Genomic DNA, 17598 nt, shown 5'->3' with positions numbered 1-17598 from the left:
TGAAACCTGTCGCAAAGTGTTGATTTGGCCAACAGATGGGAGCAAAGAAGAATCCGGAGGGGTCAGCCTTATTTGCCTGGTTGGGAAATGAAGCTTACATTTCACAGTGAAATAGCACACGGGTTCTGAAAATTAGAGAGGAGTTGTCTCCATGAACCTCTGGTCCTTGAAGAGCTGCTGTCTCTGTTGGGAAGGAAACCATCACACCCTCCCTCCCTGAAGGCACCGAGAAGAGATGTCACGCTCTGACACAAAGTTCTCAGATGGTATTTCCCCCAAGTGTGTTTTCGTTTATGTTATTCTTCTGTGAGGAGTTAGGATTTAATTACGTTAGGAGACTATAATATATAGTCAGACCTCTTTGTCTTCAGAACACGAATACACACACATAGCACAATACAATGGGGGCCTTTGTGAAGAAAGCCCCAGAGGCCAGCCATGCTGGTTTCCCATAACCTCAATGTAAAGGTTGTTTTAAAAAAATCAACCACAAGCCCAACTAATAGTTAGAAATAGTCTCACGATGTTGCCCCTCCACAGCTTTGGGACAGACCTCGATTTTCTTTTCTTTCTTCACCCCGCATCTCTCCTCTCCCCACAGGAAAGTCTTAACTCGATGAGCCGCTACCGGCAGATGGGGCCGTGGCTGGGTCACACAACTCTTTGCAGGGACCCGAACGCAAGGACTAAATTGATTTTTATCAACCATGGATTTTTAATTAACAGTGGTGTCCACTTTACTGCCATTCAGTATTGACTGTTTACCCACTAATTAAAAATTATGCTGCTTTCGCACTCATAAGAGTGGGGACATTTGAAATTAGATAGCATCGTTCAAATTACCTGCAGAATTAAATTTACAGTACCCAACTGCTTGGACCAGGCTCCCAGAGCTGAAAATATGATCTGCTGTGGCCTGATGTGTTAGCAGGAGCTAGAACACTAGGGACAGCCCACTTGCACAAACACCATATGGGGTATGTTTGTGGCTGTGGGGAGTGTGGATGCTGCCTGAGCCCCAGGGTGTGGAGCTCTAGAGATGCCCTGAGGTCCTCACATATAAAGAGCTCATTCCTTGGGAGTCATCTAGGTTGGAGGCTAGATCTGTGCCATGCTGTGTGGCACTCCACAGCCCTGGTGGACACAGCATCTTCTGCCTGGCCATTGCTGGGGACTGACAGTCTCAGTCTGCATGGCCATTTGGAGTTCGGACCTACCAGTTCCTCATCCTATAGTTGAGGATGCAAAATCTCAGAGTGGTAAAGAGATTTAACTGCTGTCACTATGAGGATGTGGTCTTCCGAAGAAGCTTGCTTTTTCTTCTTTCTTTCTCTCCTCTCTCTCTCTCTCTCTCTCTCTCTCTCTCTCTCTCTCTCTCTCTCTTTCTTCTTTTGTAGTACCAACTCACACATGCTAGAAGCCCAGTCAGACCTGGAACTCACAATCTTCCTTATTAAGCCTCCTGAATGTTGTGTAGGTAGATGTGTATTAACAAGCCACCTTTTAGATGTCTGTATGCACATACATGTGCAGGACAGAGGACACCTTGGCTGTAATTCTTTAGACATTGTTCACCTTTTTCTGTTTAATTTTAATTTAATTTTATTTTTGAGGCAGGTCTCTGTAGCTTGGAATTCACCAAGTAGCTAGGTACTCTTTTTTAAAAGCAAAACAAAACATGGGTGCTAAGGAATTAAACCCATTTAGACAACTTAAAAATAAAACATATCTAATACAATAATCAGGCCTGGGTACAGTGACGTCTAATCACAGGTTTGAGGTCAGCCTGGAGTATAGAGATTCTGCCTCAGCAAACAAACAAAACCTAATCATCCAGTTCCAAATGCATCTCTTTAGGCATTTTAAAGCACTCAATTTGGTGGCATTTAGAATAATCACAATCCCAGGCAGCTATCATCTCTGTCTAGTTCCAGACTGTTCAGTCACCATGTAAGGAAGCTTGCTCTCAACATCCACCACCCCCCTTTCCTCAGAGCCTGCAACCAGCAACCTCACTGTTACTATGAATGGGCATCATCTATATATTTCCCATGGGTGGAATCCACTGTGCTTGCCTGCTTCTCACCAAAGTCATCCCTAGGACCTCGAGGGTATTAACATTCTTCAGATAAGCAGTGGAGGACTGGAGAATCTGCATACCCAGCCCTGAGACGGGTAGGATGAGAGATGATGATAGGGGTGTGTGTGTGTGTGTGTGTGTGTGTGTAGAGACCTTCTCTGCTCTGGCTGCCTAATCCTCAGAAAAGCAAGACTAGAAGATTGAAGAGACGGTTCAGCAAGCTAAGAGTACTTCACGGTCTGAGTTTGCCCCCCAGCACCTATGTGGAACGCCAGATGTGACCAGGTGTTCCTGTAAACGCAGAGCTGGTAGGAAGAGTGGTGGAGACAGGAAGTTGGCTCTAGTTCACTGGCCAGTCAGTCTAGTAAAAATTTAGAGAGCTCCAAGTTCCATGAGAGGTAGGTCTCAAAGGAATAAGGTTGAGCTTCAGTGAGGAAGAGAGCTGTCTCTGCATGAGTGGACATGTACACAGATGTTTGCAAACATGCATACTGAGCATGCACACACATGTGCATACTCACACACGTATACATACACAGAGAGTGCACACACACACACACACACACATCTGTTTCAGGGTCCATATTTACAGGACTGCCCATGAGGGTTAGAATTCTTTCTTGCTCAGTAACGCAGAGCAGCCATGACTCTGAGTGTCTTCAACGAAGAGTGCATGATAGTCCCTAACATCCCAGGCTTCCCCAGTGTCCTTGGAGGTCCAGCCTAGCTTTTTTGTAGCCCAGGAGACTGTGGACTGCCCCTTTTCCTTTACCCGGCAGATTCCACAAGGCCACTCTGCCACGTGGCCTTATCTTTCATTGGCTCTTGTGCTGACTCATAGGCTAGCAATATAACCCCACATTTATTGGAAGAGCCATGCCTGGTACAGCCCCTCTGCTCTCTGACCCACTTCCCACTCCTGTTCGGCCCTTCTACACCAGCAATTATGTGTCTTCTTTCTATTTGCTTTTAAATTTTGAGTTTTCATTTTTGGGAACAATTTGAGACAATGTTGCGGAAGCAGTAGACTTCTGGTCTACCCTCTGCCTAGCTTCTGCCTACTCAGACACCCAAGAATGAACAAACCCTGGAAGTAGAATGTAGTCAACAGCCTGTTCTGGGTTTGCTCTCTGCCTTGTTTTAGGTCCAGGCATTTAACTGTCATGTCTTTTCCACATGTCTTTGATTTTATTTTTCCCAACCTTGACACTTTAGGAGAATACTGGCCAGTCACTTCACAGAGTCCCTTTGTCTGGAACTAATGTTTCCTCTTGATTGAGTTTGACCTGTGCCTTGTGGCGAGAGCAGTGAGTGGCTTCTCTTCACACTGTCATGAGGCTCCAGGTCAGTTAGTCTACAGTTTGAACTTCGTTACTATGCCCACCAGGTTCTTCCACTGTTGAGGACAGTTGTTTTGGTGGTTACTAATAGACTCAAAGCCTCCTTGAGACCTGGTAACATCCTTGCCTGTCACAGTAAGTCCTGACCTATGTGTTTCCTGTCCTGGAGGCCATCACTTGTCCTGATTTTCTAAGTGGCTTGTGCTGTAAGGAAGAACTGTCCTGTCTCTTCCAAGAGTCAATGCAGCTCTTGTGTCCACTCATAGCTGCTCCTCGGTGCAGACTTTAGTTTTCCAGATGTAGACCATTATTGTTAGTGCCTTGTTCCCCAAAGCTGATCTGGACACTGGGAATGTCTGTAGTTCATCTCCAGTGTTTTCTCCAAGTGATCAGGTCAGGGTTTTTTGTTTGTTTGTTTGTTTATTTCTTTGTTTGGTTTTTAGAAACTTTTCCCAGGTAGCAAAAGATCTTCTAAATTCACTTTGCATTTTCTTAGACTCATGTTAGACTCAGTCCCTATGTTCTTTTAATAAAAAGTGGTGTGTATACATCAGAGGCTCGGTGTTCACTGTTAGAGAAGTCACTATGGTAGCCCTCAGCGTTTCCTCCTCCCTCTTCCTCCCTGATTCTTCCCCCTTCCTCTCTACTTCTTTTCCCCTCTCCCTCTTCCCTCCCTTTCCTCTCCATCTTCCCTCCCTTCCCTTCTCCCTCCTCCCTCCATCCCCTTTCCCTCTTCCCTCCTTCCTTCTCCTTTCTCCCTTCCTCCCTGTTCCTCCTCCCTTCCCCTCTCTGTCTTTCCTTTGTCCTTCTTGCTCTCATTTCTTCTATTGATTCCCCCCTCCTCTCTTTATTTCCTCAGAGCTTTGCTTCTTGCTGTATTTTTTTCCCTTTCTCCCTTCCTTTTCTCTGCAGCATTGCCAACCGAGTCCAGGTTCTCCATTCTTTCTCCTAATGCCACTCTCCTCCCAGTAAAGTTGGCAGACTAACACTCGCCAGTTCTCCTCTCCTCAGTTAAATGCAGGAGCACTTCCTCCTGCCGTGAGCACCATCCCCCACCTTGTCCACACCTCGTCCTTCTCTCAGGAAGTGGCTGTTAGGGTCAGACTAGTGGTAGATTTGTAGCTGTTGAGACTTTTGAGGAAGTGCAGAGAGCAAGGGCGTTTCCAGGATCCAGGACCCAGGCAAGTGGAGAGCAAAGCGAGGCAGCTGGAGGGAGATGACTTGTGAACACTGGGAACATCAGGTCAAAGGCTGGCTGCAAACTCCAAGCCCAATGCCCACTACTTGCATTAGAGTTTGCTTTACCCAGGGTAGGGTTCCATACAGATGCCTGTTCACTATACATGTAAAGTCACAGATACAACATCACAGGTCACTGATAGCTTCTAAGAGTGATGGTCAAAAAGGTGAAATTGATCACAGAGTCTTTTTACCCAGCCCCGACATTACATACATGATGGAGACCTTTGATGTGCAGACCTTGCCTAGATTTCACAGCGTGACTTCAAAGTTGCCTGTTGTGTGGTTCACAACCACACATCCCTTTAGGTTTAGCTTGGTCACTTCCCAGAGATGGGTGGGTCACTGCATGGGACAGAACTACAGTTTTGGAATGGAGTGTGGGTCTTCTTTGGCAACAGGGGCTTCCAATAGGTCTAGTTTTCTAATTAGACTCTGGTCCTGCAGCCCCACTCTGTGCTGTGTGTATAAATCAGATTTCCCTCCCTCCCTTCTTCCCTTCCTTTCTTGTAGTTATTTCTTTTTCTTTTTTGGCAGGATATCTTGTGTCTCAGGTTGACCTTGAGCACAGTTTGCAGCCAAGGTTGCCCTTGAACTGTTAATCCTCCTGCCTCCACCTTCCGAGTGCTGATTTGCTTTAAAAAAAAAAAATGTACTTGATTTAAAAGGACACAAACAAAAAGTCAGACCATTTCTGGTTTATTTCAAACCCTCAGCCTGAGGTAATTCACCTGGAATGCTTGGGCTTCATGGACGGCTTGTGCACATTTTAAATGAAAATGTCACCAACAGGTCCCACCCAAACAATACGCTCTTGATTAGCAGAGGCCTCCTTCTGCACACGGGGACGTGCTGGCTGAGGAGGCTCAGAAGGCCTAGAAACTGGCTGTCAGAGGAGCGGCCCTCACCGTTGCTACAGAAAACATGTGCTTTGGGATGAGATCACCATATACAAGGCATGAGATCGTCCAGTAGAGCTCCCCAGAGAAGGTCTCAGATTGGCATGTCATGAAAACGCCAACAAATCACGGAAGAACGGAGACAAAATTGAACGCCCCAGAGCCCGTGGGCCCCTCTGCGGTGTCTGGCTCAGCTTCAACCTCTTCACGTGTCTTGCATTTGGCCATAATCTTAAAGCCTTGTAATCCATCGAATTCAAGGCCTCTGTGCTTAGGGAGTATGTGTGTGTGTACATTTCAACCCTGGGAAACTCAGAAATAGAAAGTTCTAGAATGAGTATGTCCCAGTTCCCACTCCTGGCAGTTTCTCAGGCCTTTTGGAATGTGTTCTTTGCTGGGTGACCTCAGAGTGGACGATTGCCCTGAGGACCCCAGGAAGCATGGGACACCTGCAACAGTTGATTCCCAGATGGAAGATGCATAGGGGTCTCGAAGGCCCACATGAGAAGGCTAGCAAGGAACAGCAGGGCTCCCCAGTGTCCTCCCAACTTCCCATACAACCCCCCACCCCCAGAACCCAGGCATCAATGATGTAGTTTGGCTTTGCCATTGGTGTGGCTCCGTGCCCGTGAGCTCCTGTGCGTGGGAAGCCTTCTGTCAAGGGGAGAGGTTTGCCGTTGGGACATCTTTCCCGAGGTCCGAGTTTAGCATTTCCTGCTAAGGGAAGAGGAAGCCCACTACCCCTGGGATGGGAAGGGAATGAGGGGCTTGGGGAGACAAGATTTGGCCCACTCAACTGGCCCATCCGCCAGGTTTTTCTGTTTGTTTGTTTAAGAATGTTCCAGCACAAAAACTTCCCATCAAAATTCTCTCTAGGCCCCATGGTAATGCTAATTACTCTGCTCTGGGCTGGGGCTTCTCCCCAGACAAAAACTGGAAAATTCTAGCCAGAGCCCAGCTGTTTCAAAATAGCCCAGGCTTCTTGGTGATTGGTAGGAGCTTTTCCCTGTCTACCCAGATGTGGAGTCTAACAGACAGGGCTTCCTCTGCTTCATCAGTACCACATTCCCAGATCTCTAGGTCAGTCTTTAGATATTCACAATCTGTGCTGCCCCAAACCATCCTCCATCATGGACATAGAGTGGTTGGGTGGAGATGCTTGAGTGCTTGGTGGTTCTGGATGGCCATGCTTGGTGGACATCAAGTCTTCCCTGAGAAGTATAGCTCTGAAACATTGTTTGCTGAACAGATCTCTGTCTAGAAGTCTTCATTGCACCAACAAATCCTTGTTGGGTTTCTTGGGCAGAAGACTCAACTTTCATTGTTCTGTAGAAAAGGAATTTGATATGAGTGTCAGAAGGTTGTGGTGTATTCTGTAGGAAACACCACATCTATCTGAATGAAAAGTAGTTAAGGCTTCCCAATGAACCATGAGATGGGTGCTTGAGAAGAAACCTAAGGCAAGCACCTCTAAGAACTGGATTCTTCTTGGAGACTTGGGAACTTGGTGGCCATCAGGTCTTCTCCTAAAGGACCAAGAACCTCTCATCTCTCATAAATAGCTAGAAGGTTGAAGGTCTTCATGAGAACATGGAGACTGGAGATCTTCATGAGGCATCTTTGATCCCTAGATCTCTCAAAGATGTAGGGGGCGACTGGAAGTCACCTGGGTGTTGGGGGAGACACACCACAGGCTGGGCTGTTCTTGGGACTTCCCACAAGGGGGACCTCTTGAGCTTCAGTTGGGGTAGTTGGGAGTCCGGGTAGAAACCCTGTACGCGCCTCTTCCAGAGTTGGCCTCCAGCTGAGGTTCATGGGCCTCCCTTTCTTCCTCCTTCCAGGACTTTGGGCAAGATGGAGTCCATAGAAGGCCAACTTTGGGGTCCGTGCTCTCTCTCACGCTAAGGGTCATCATGTTGGGTCATACCGAGGACATATTTTGAGATTGAGGTGGAAAGATAATGGGATTACCCATCCTTGTCTCATTTTAGAGCAACTTAGAACAAGAGTCACAAATGGAACAAGAAAGGGCTCCCAGGAAGGGCCATAACAGTGAAACAAACCGCCTCCTCCCTGGGTCTTTCCCCAGAGATGTGTAGAGAGGGAGAGCTTTGGGTCAGAAAGCAGGGAGATTTTAAATGCAAGAAAATTATGGTGATTCTAACAAATCAATTTTTCTTGCATTGTGTTGAGATTAAGTTCATGGTCTTTTTCATGTATTCAAAATAAAGAATATCCCCAGAGTCTGAACTTGTGAGAAAGCATACGTCACGCTTGAAAACCCATTTTGCTAGGAGCCACCAGATTTCTAAGAGAAATAGTAATATTTAATTATGGTATTATTTCACCTTCTAGAAAATTAATATAGTTTTCAATTTCAGGAGAGTGTCTGAATCTTGCTTTTTAAATTACCATACAAATAGAATCCTAAAGACACAAATATTGGCTTAAGTGTTGCAGACAAGGTACTGGGAAATATGTTGGCTTCCTAAATAGTCAATAAGTGGCCTTTCACTCTTGTCTTCCCTTGTGACTTCCCATTGTTTGTCATCCTGGAGAACAGAACTCATGGTTGCTCAGGGGACATCATGCAATGATTAGATTACTTTGGCCCGTTGGTCATCAGGGATAGAATGGCTGCCATCGCAGGAAAATGGAGCACGTTTCTAGAAAGCTCTACTCTGCCTGGCCCTGGTTGACTTATCCACTCTACTTGCTACTGTTTTACAGATTGGGATACAGAGCCTGATGAGGTCTGAGTTTTCTTATGTAAACGTCAACAGAAAGACCCTCACTCAAACCCAGGCATCTGGGAACTTCAGCCTCTTCCTACTTGTGCTTGCTGCCCCTGGCTTCACTTGGCATTTATTTAGTTCCTATTCTGTGTGTCTACCGCGTTGTGGACATATTTCTGCCAGGGTTTGGGGTTCCAGGTCAGTTGGTGGATCGTTGCTTGGCACATTATGTTCAGGACATGTCCAGAGAAGGGGCGGGGAGGAGTGCTCTGTGGGTCTGGATTCAGTGACTGCATGTTCTTTCAGGGTCTTACATAAACAGAAACAGCTTGACAGATAGAAGCCCAGGTAATGGGCTCTCTGTGCAGAGGTGTGAAGATGGCAGAAAGTTGCGAAGCACGAAGAAATGGAGGACAATGTAATTAGTTCTGAGCTTGGCACAGCTCTGGACGTTGTCCTGGGGAAGGTGCAGAGATGAGCAGATGCAGGGGCCTGGGCTCTGGAGTGTTCCTGGGCAGAGGATCTATGGTACAGAAGGATCAGCGTGTTCTCAAACACCTTGTGTTTTGAAAGCCATTGTGCCTATAGCGTGCATGCATGTGGGGCATGTGTGTTTCTTTGTGTGTGCGAGCACACACATACACACGCATGCACGTACGCACACCTATGGCTCCAGGGGGCCAGGATGGACATTGTACATTTGATTGCTTTCATGTCTATTTTGACTCAATTCAATAACTGCCACATTCAGCCTGGGGTAGTGTTAGGATGAAGTGAAGGCAGAGACTGATAGATTATTTTTAAAGATAAGTTAAGTGAAAATGAGTTCTTTGATTGGAAGAGAAACGCTGATTCAATTTTAGGACAGCAATGATCACCAGAAAGGATCAAATTGGCTTGACGGCCCACAGGCACAGGTGTCTGGAGGCCAAGGTTCTGAGGCCCCCGTTGCTTTTGTTAATGATGACGTGGTTACCTGTCGGGGTCCAGGCCATCACAGGATGGAAAGGCAGAGGCTGCAGATAAGAAAACAACCTGAGGAATGGTGTGGGGTGCATGTGGATTCTTAGCCAGGGAACATGGGGTACTGTTCCTGAGGTGAACTGGAAATGAGTTCTGTTTTGGGGTGTGCTATTTGAGAAGGCACAGGCTGAAGCCAGACTTTACCTGAAGGTACACACAGCCATGAATGAAGGGTGGGGAGGCAGCTGGAGACTATCCTAAGGCCAAAACCTCTAAAGGGAGGTGAGACCAGCAAGACATGGGACAGGGCATGTGAGGGCTTCAGTAGGTAGGACTGCAGATGGTACACAGAGTGACTATTTAAGTCTAATTGGAAAATCTTCTTAGTCCCAAATGCTACCTAGGTGAAGGCTGCAGTGTCCTAGGAGACAGAGAAGCTAGGCCAGAGCAGAGATACATGACAGACACATTGTGTCCTGTGGCTTGTTATTTTCATTGAAGCTATTTTATGTCCAAGGGCACTCTGAAAATATAGAAAAAAAAATAGCATGTGGGCCTGCTCCCCTGGAGCCTGTGGTGGGGAACTCGAGCCGTCTTGGAGTCATGTTTCTGCAGTAAGGCTCTTGGAAGGCGAGCCGTTTGTTTTCTTGAATGAATAAATCTTCCTAGACTCTTTTTTTTTATACACACATAATACACTTTACATTTTTTTCTTTTTTACAAAATGGATCATTCTGAAATCAACTATTTTGATCTAATAATAGGTTTTAGAGTTCTTTGTGGAAGGTCTTTTTTTTTTTTAAAGGCTAGAGGGACTAATGTATATTTATTTACGGTCTGTAGGGGAGAATCTGAGAAGATGAAGTAGCAGAAATGGGAGAGGGGATAGCTGAGGGGAGCAGGAACCCTCATCAAGAAGAGCCCAATAAAAATGGATGAATGTCTCCAAACAAAAGCAATCCGTGCTTTGCAGTGGCATTTTCAAAGCACATGACATCAGTGTCATGTGTACAGCGAGCATTGTACCTTTCCCTGAAGCCCTGGTGGTTTTGTGCACAGTGAATCACATTCATGGCCTCTCATTCGTCCTCTCAGGGAACATCTTCCTGCCCAACCCTGCCTATATATACGTATGTGTTTTTTATTTGGCTATTAAAATATTTTTATGTATGCAATCTTTTCACACACACCGTTCCGCCCTTTGCTTTTCATCCTTAAATTACCAGCGACAGTTTTTCATTTTAGACTTCACCTGTTCACGGGGAAGGCAGAATTGTCCCAACTGGGTGAGTCTTGATTCAACTAAACTGTTCCTCTGTAGTGTCACGGGCTGTCCCTACCCCTGACTCTTGCTTTTCACCTATGATTAAAAAAAAAAAAAAACATCGGATAACCTTTTCAGTATTCATTGGTGTAAAGTTTGTGCATGCCAATATGAAGAATGTCCTAACAAAGAGGTTGTATGTGCAATGAACATTAATGAGTATGGCCACATTGTCCTCCAAAAATCCTGTTTCAATTTCTTCTCCGTTGGAGATGTGTGAGAATTACCCACATTCACCCATCTCTGGCCACACCGTATACTACCAATGTAGACACGATGCACACATAATTTTGAGATAAGAGCTGAGTGAGTTGCTGGGGCTGGCCTCGAACTCACTATCTTCCTGCTTCAGCTCCCCAGGTACCAGGATGACAGGTGTGTGCCATCGCAAGTTTCTTCTGAAAACAGTGCTTTAATTTCTGCCGATTTAACAGTTGAAGGTGGAAGAGAAGGTGAAGCCCCTGGTTAACCATATGCTTTGTTCTGTGTCCACAGCCATGTAAGGGCAGCGGATAATAAAATGAGCAGCTGTTTGGTTTCTCTGAGGCGCCCCACTCTTCTGTATCTTCATAGACACCACTCTAACTTGTGGCCCTATTGTATACCAGCAGGAGGATCACAATGACCTCTTGCTGTCCCTTAAGCAGGCACACACACACACACCTGTAATTCATTCTCTTAGAGTGCTAAAAAGTGTGAGTTGGCATTCTGTCTCTGCAAAAGTAATAGTAATTTTCAGAGGGACTCCACTGTACACACTGAGATGTGATCTAAATGACTCTTTTTCAAAAAGAATGTCTAAACACTCTAGATCCCCCCAAAACTACTGAAATAGGACCTGTGAAAACCTTCCTGAGTGCAAATAGAAATGCTGGCCTTACTCATATTGTGATGGCGGTAGACCGGGCTAGACCAGTGTTAGGTTCCTGATGCCTCTTGACTCCTGGAAGAAGCAAAGATAAATGGCCTCTTAGGAAAGCGCTGTCGTTTTTTAGAGTCTGCGATTTTCCAAGAAAATCAAGAGAATGTGAATTCCCAATAAAGGATCACCAAAGACACAGGTCAACAGAAACAAAAAACTCACATCTAAAGAGTACCAGCTACTGAAATTCTGTGTCATAGAACACACACACACACACACACACACACACACACACACACACACACACACGCTGGCATTTGCTCTGACTTGAGCTTGCTCAGATTTCGTGCAGCTGCCCTTCACTGTCTGGAAGACACTGTTTCCTTGTGGCTGTTCACTGCCTCTGGCTCTTTGCTCTATCCGCTCCCTGTTCTGCTGTCATTTCTGAACCTTGGGTGGAGGAGGTGTGACACAGATGTCACATTTAGGGAGGAGCATTCCACAGGCTAGTCTTTTCTACACCTTGAAATATTTGTGGAACTCTGTGTTGGTTACCCTCTATTGGAAATAGAAACTTCTCTGATGCGGGGTGAGCAATGTACTCACCCTGGACACCGTACCAAGTAGCTGAGAGTCAATATGATATTGTTCACTTTCCAGAATAATAGTAAAAGGCTCTCCCTCAGGTGCTGTGGCTTGTTTAGTCCCAGGTTCTTGGCTCAACAGTGATGCCGGTTATGGGTTTCAGCTTGTGGAATGGAACTTCAATCCAGGCTGAAGTGGTTGGTTACGTCTATGACATTTTTGCCACTATTGCACAAATGGATGTTTCTTGCCAGACCATTCACTATTGACATTTACAAGGTCCATAGCTGGACAAGATTGATAACTAACTGATGAGTGATTGCTTTTCTCTTCATGCATAGCACCTGACAGGGCAGAAAGCTAGCCAGTTAGAGATGAAGCTTCTAGGTCAATACCAGTTTGATATATTCATGTTCTTATAACTTAAGCATATGGTGCCTTCAGCAATAGGGTCCTACCATAAAGTTTTGGAGGGGAACCAAGAGCAGTGGTAATAACCTGAGATGTTTGAGAGTCTGTGGGGCCTCACTGGCTAACAACTGCCACGGAGGCAGCCCAGGGCTTTTTATTCGTTACTCTGTGTTGTCCAATATATTTTATATATGTAGGTATTTTAGGACGTTCCTTCTGTAGTAGGTTTTCATATGAGTTTCTAGAATGGTTTTTAGTGTTATTTACCACTTTCTATATTTCTTCCTCTACCCTGCCCTCCCATCCATCATGTACTTTAACCTTTTATGATCCATTATTCTCCTTTAACCCTTAGCTACACATAGAAGAATGAAACTGGATCCAACTGAACTCCAAATGGATCAAGGACCTCGACATAACACCTGACTCTCTGAATCTGATAGTCAAGAAAGCAGGAATATGCTTAAATTCCTTGGCATAGGAAAGAACCTTCTAAACAGGACATGATAGCATAGGTATTAAAATTAGCAGTTAATAAATGGGACCACATGAAGCTAAAAATCTTCTGTCTAGCAACAGATACCATCATTCAAGTATACTGTCAGCTTATAGAACTGGGAAAGTTGTTATTAGTTATTCATCTGATGGAGGGTCAGTATATAGAATACTCAGAGAACGAAACCAGTCAGACACCGTGAAAACAAACAATCCAATTAAAGATGAAGCATAGAACTCCACAGAGGGTTCTCAAGAGATGAAGTACGAATGGCTGAGGACCACTTTACAAAGTGTTCAACAGCCTTAGCCGTGAGGGAAATGCAAATTAAAAACTAAAGAAAAATTTCATTTTTTCCCCCCAGTCATAATGGCTAAGATAAAAACCAAAGCAAACAAAACCACCCTCCCAAACAAGTGGCAGCAAATGTGGGGAGCTGTGGGCAGAGGAGTGTACACACCCAGGGGAACTGCAAAGCTTGCACACCCAGGGGAAGCGCAAAGCTTGTGTAACCACAATGGGAGTCTCTTTGGACGGTTCTCAAAATGCTGAACATGGACCTACCACGAAATGCAGCTCTCCTACTCTGAGCATATATCCAAAGGATTCTATATCTCACGACAGGGACATTTGCTCATCCATGTTCCTTGCTGCTTTATTCATAATAGCCAGAGATTGGTAACAGCCTAAGTGTCCATCAACTGGTGAACAGATAATGAAAATGTGACACAGTTTTAGTTATTGAGAGTACTACAATTGGGCCTGAAGAGATGGTTTGCGAATTAAGAGCACTTACTCTTGCGGAGGACCTGGGTTTGACTGTGGCTGGTAACCACCTACAACTCCAGTCTCAGGGATTCAATACTTTCTTGTGACCTTGGCAGGCACCAGACACACATGTCGTGCACATACATGCATTCTGGCGAAACATTCAAACACATAAAACAAAAGATGTCAAAAAATAAATAAAAAAGATGAAATTATGAATTCCACAAATAAATGGATGGATCTGGAAACAGTCCTTCTGAGTAACATAACTCAGACCCAGACAGGTGTTATTTGTTTCCTCTCCTGTGTGAATGTCAGCTGTGAATCTTCAGATGCGTGTGTTTCATTGGGAATACCACAGAGGTCAGGAAATTCAAACTTGTCAGAGGGGAGAGATAGAATATAGTGAAAAGACTGACTTTGAAGGCAGGATAATTTTAAAATGCTATAAGTCAGCATTTTAAACAACAGGGTATACTGGTACATGACTAATTCCAACACTAAGGAGACAGAGGCAGGAGAATCTCTGTGAAAAGGAGGACAGCCTGGTCTACATAGCAAGCTTTAGGCCAGCCAGGATTATACAGTGAAACTGAGTCCAAAACAAAACAAAACAAATTAAACACAAACCACCCACAAATATTGTATCAACTGCAAACCATCTACAAACATTGTATCACGTGCAAACCACTCACAAACATTGATTGCATCAACCACAAAACACCCACAGACATTGTATCAGAAGAAAGAAGAGAGACAGGATAGTTCCAATGGTGTGGGCAGCTAGGCCTGCCACTCAGCTGCTTAGGAGACCTACACAGAGGCAGGGGAATAGGACGTACAAGGCCAGCTTGAGCAACTGGGTGAGATCTTATCTCAAAATGAAAGGTAAACAGATGGTCCAGGGATACGGCTTAGTGGAGAAAGCTTGCTGAGTGTGCATGAACCCCTCCCTTAGACTCCCAGCATTTGGAGAAAAAAATGAATGAAAAGAATAGAGATATATATGCTTATTGCATATGATGTATATGTATATGTATATAGGTGTGTGTGTGTGTGTGTGTGTGTGTGTGTGTGTGTGAGTGTATGGAAGGAAAGAGCTATTTGAGCTGAACCTGAAAGCTCTAACCTTTCATCCCAGCAGCTTGGGCAGCTGAGGAGGAGGATTACGGTTTTAAGATCAGCTTGGGATATAGAAGGAGTTTTAAGTCAGCCTGGCCGATTTAGTGGGACATTGTCCCACGATAAAAAGTAAAAAGGCGGTTGAAAATGTAGCCCCTAAAGCCAGGAGAAAGGTGTAAATTAAGTAAAGTACAATTTGTATAAGATAAACAATGTTTGGAAACAAATCTGAATAAATGAGAATGTTTTTGTTCACCTACTAATGATATGATGAGATTGGATTCACCCCCTCCTCCCCCCCCCCCGCACCATTTTATGAGGTTTATAGCAGATGCACACGAGAAAGGGAGACCTGGAATGGTAGAATGTAAAGAAACACACTGAATACTAATAAGGGGAAATGGGTGGCTTTGTCAATGTCAGAGAAAGTTAGAGATACTACCAGAAGCTTTATTGGGGCTGAGATGGTTACTGTACTAAATGTCCAATTTACCAGGAAGATAAAACCACAAACAGCATCAGAATATACAATGCAACAGTCACTACAGGTATAGGAGATACCTGGGGCTTCATATAAGCCAGGCACTCACTTACCAGAGAACTGCAAGGCTGGCTTCTCAATTATATGTCCATCAAGTAGACAAAAAAGTTGCCAACAATATAAAAAGTGTTAACACACAAGAAGATAAAATGGAATTCATTATGTGTCTGTGTATCTCTATGCACTGTGCATGTATGATGTTGTCCATTTGACAGCAGCTAGAATCCTGGCGGACACAGCCTGCAGGCACACCTATGAGAGACTAGTGGGATGAAAGTTAGGCTCTGAGAACATCTCTGAGGGATTATCTTGATTGGGTTTACTTAGGGAAGAAGACCCTTGCAGTGTGGGCAGGACCACTCCCTAGGCTGAGTTCTGAGACTGCCTACAAAGGAGAAAGCAAGTTGAGCACATCCACTCATCTTTCTCGGCCTCTTGACTGTGGATGTCACGAGACCAGCTGCCTCAGGCTCTTGCTGCTATGCCTTCTCACCACCATGGGCTGTAACCTGGACCTGATACCCTGTGTAAATCCATACCTTTGTCAGGGTAGTCTATCACAGTGAAAGGAAAAAAAACCTCAACATATATAGATGGGTACATATATCTCAGTGCCTGCTGCTCAGAGCATGCATATTTTTTTCACATTTGAAACTGTGCATTATTTGAAAACAGTCCTACAAAAGGCCATAAAAGAAGTCTCAACACACTTGAAGACTTGGTAGACTCAGGCAAGATACCTTTTTGACCACACAGTACAAGCCAATGGAAAGCCAATAAAGAAGATTTGTTCTTTTGTTTTTCGTTTTTTTAACATGAACAGGAGAGACGGCCCAGTGGTTAAGAGCACTGGCTGCTCTTTCTGAAGACACTGATTTGTTTTCTAGAACCAATATGGTAGCTCACAACCCTCAGTTCCTCTAGTTCCAGGGGATCAGACACTCTCTTCTGACCTCCATTAGCTCCAGGCACACATATTGTACACCTACGTACACGTAGGCCAGACACAAATATGCTTAAAGTAAAGACAAATTAAATTAAAGTAAACATTTTTTAATGTACTTTGGAATGAAAAAGTGTTCAGAACACAAAGAGCATCAATGAAGAAATCAAAATCCGAGGATTCAATTTTGATTTTGTAGAAGTATGAAAAGAACTCAGCGGTCACAAACACTTACCGGGTGCAGAGCGAGCTGCATTTTCAAGTGAGCGTGTGGGCTGAGGCACTTATGTTTGCAAGGAGGAAGCCTGACAATTATCATCACTATGAAGAGTTTAGGAGAAGAGAGCACACACAAAGAGAGCGGAAATGAAAAAGATACTAAGAGCAAAACCAGATACTGGTAAAGTAGAAAACACAATTTTGAAGAGTGAGGGAATGGGCTCTGTGTGGGATCTCTGACAAGAAAAGAAATTAGACTGGGCTCAGGTGAGACTCAGCAAGAATAACAGAAGGAACAGAGAGTGGGCGAGGAGTGGGGGACAGGAGGAGCAGTAACATTGTGGTGACAGAGGCACTATGCTGCAGATCAAGAGGAATCAAAAACACAGTTCATAACTAACATCTGTCTACACCTATTTTAAATCATTCCATAGCTGCTAAAGCGTTAGAAAGGCTTGCAAATATCCCTCCTAGTCCGCAAAACACAACAAACAAAACACCAGGCCAGGGTATTTATTTATTTATTTATTTATTTATTATTTATTCAAGACAAGGGTTTCTCTGTGTAGCTCTAGCTGTCTTGGGACTCACTCTGTAGATCAGGCTGGCCTTGAACTCAGAGATTCAGCTGCCTCCGTCTCCTGAGTGCTGGGATTAAAGGTGTGTGCCACCTCCACCTAGCAAGGTCAAGGGATGTTCGCAGACATCCTCTACTGAAGTATAGACACAGACCACTCTGATTTAGCGTGGCCTCTTCCCGAGAACTAGAGGAAGGAACAACCTGCCATGCATTCTGGGGTCTTATGACCAAAGGCAAGTATGGGAGCTATGAAATCTCAGGTTGACTCAGTTTGGTGGGGGACCCTTCCACCAGAAAGCCTGTGTGTTTATACAACAGTCAAACTTGGATATGGTTCATTCAGTTTAAGGTATTTTGTTGTTACTGAGGATTGAGCGGGCTTTCTAAGACATGGCTCATTACAATGTGATACTGTGGTAGGATTCTCATCATACCCTGCAGAGCCATGGTCCAGTTTCTTTCACCAGGAGCTGTGAGTAGAAACTTTGCAC

This window comes from Grammomys surdaster, unplaced genomic scaffold, assembly GCF_004785775.1.
Source record: "Grammomys surdaster isolate TR1022 unplaced genomic scaffold, NIH_TR_1.0 193, whole genome shotgun sequence".
NCBI lineage: Eukaryota > Metazoa > Chordata > Mammalia > Rodentia > Muridae > Grammomys > Grammomys surdaster.
The sequence above is the reverse complement of the archived record's forward strand: the minus strand, read 5'-3'. Positions refer to the sequence as shown.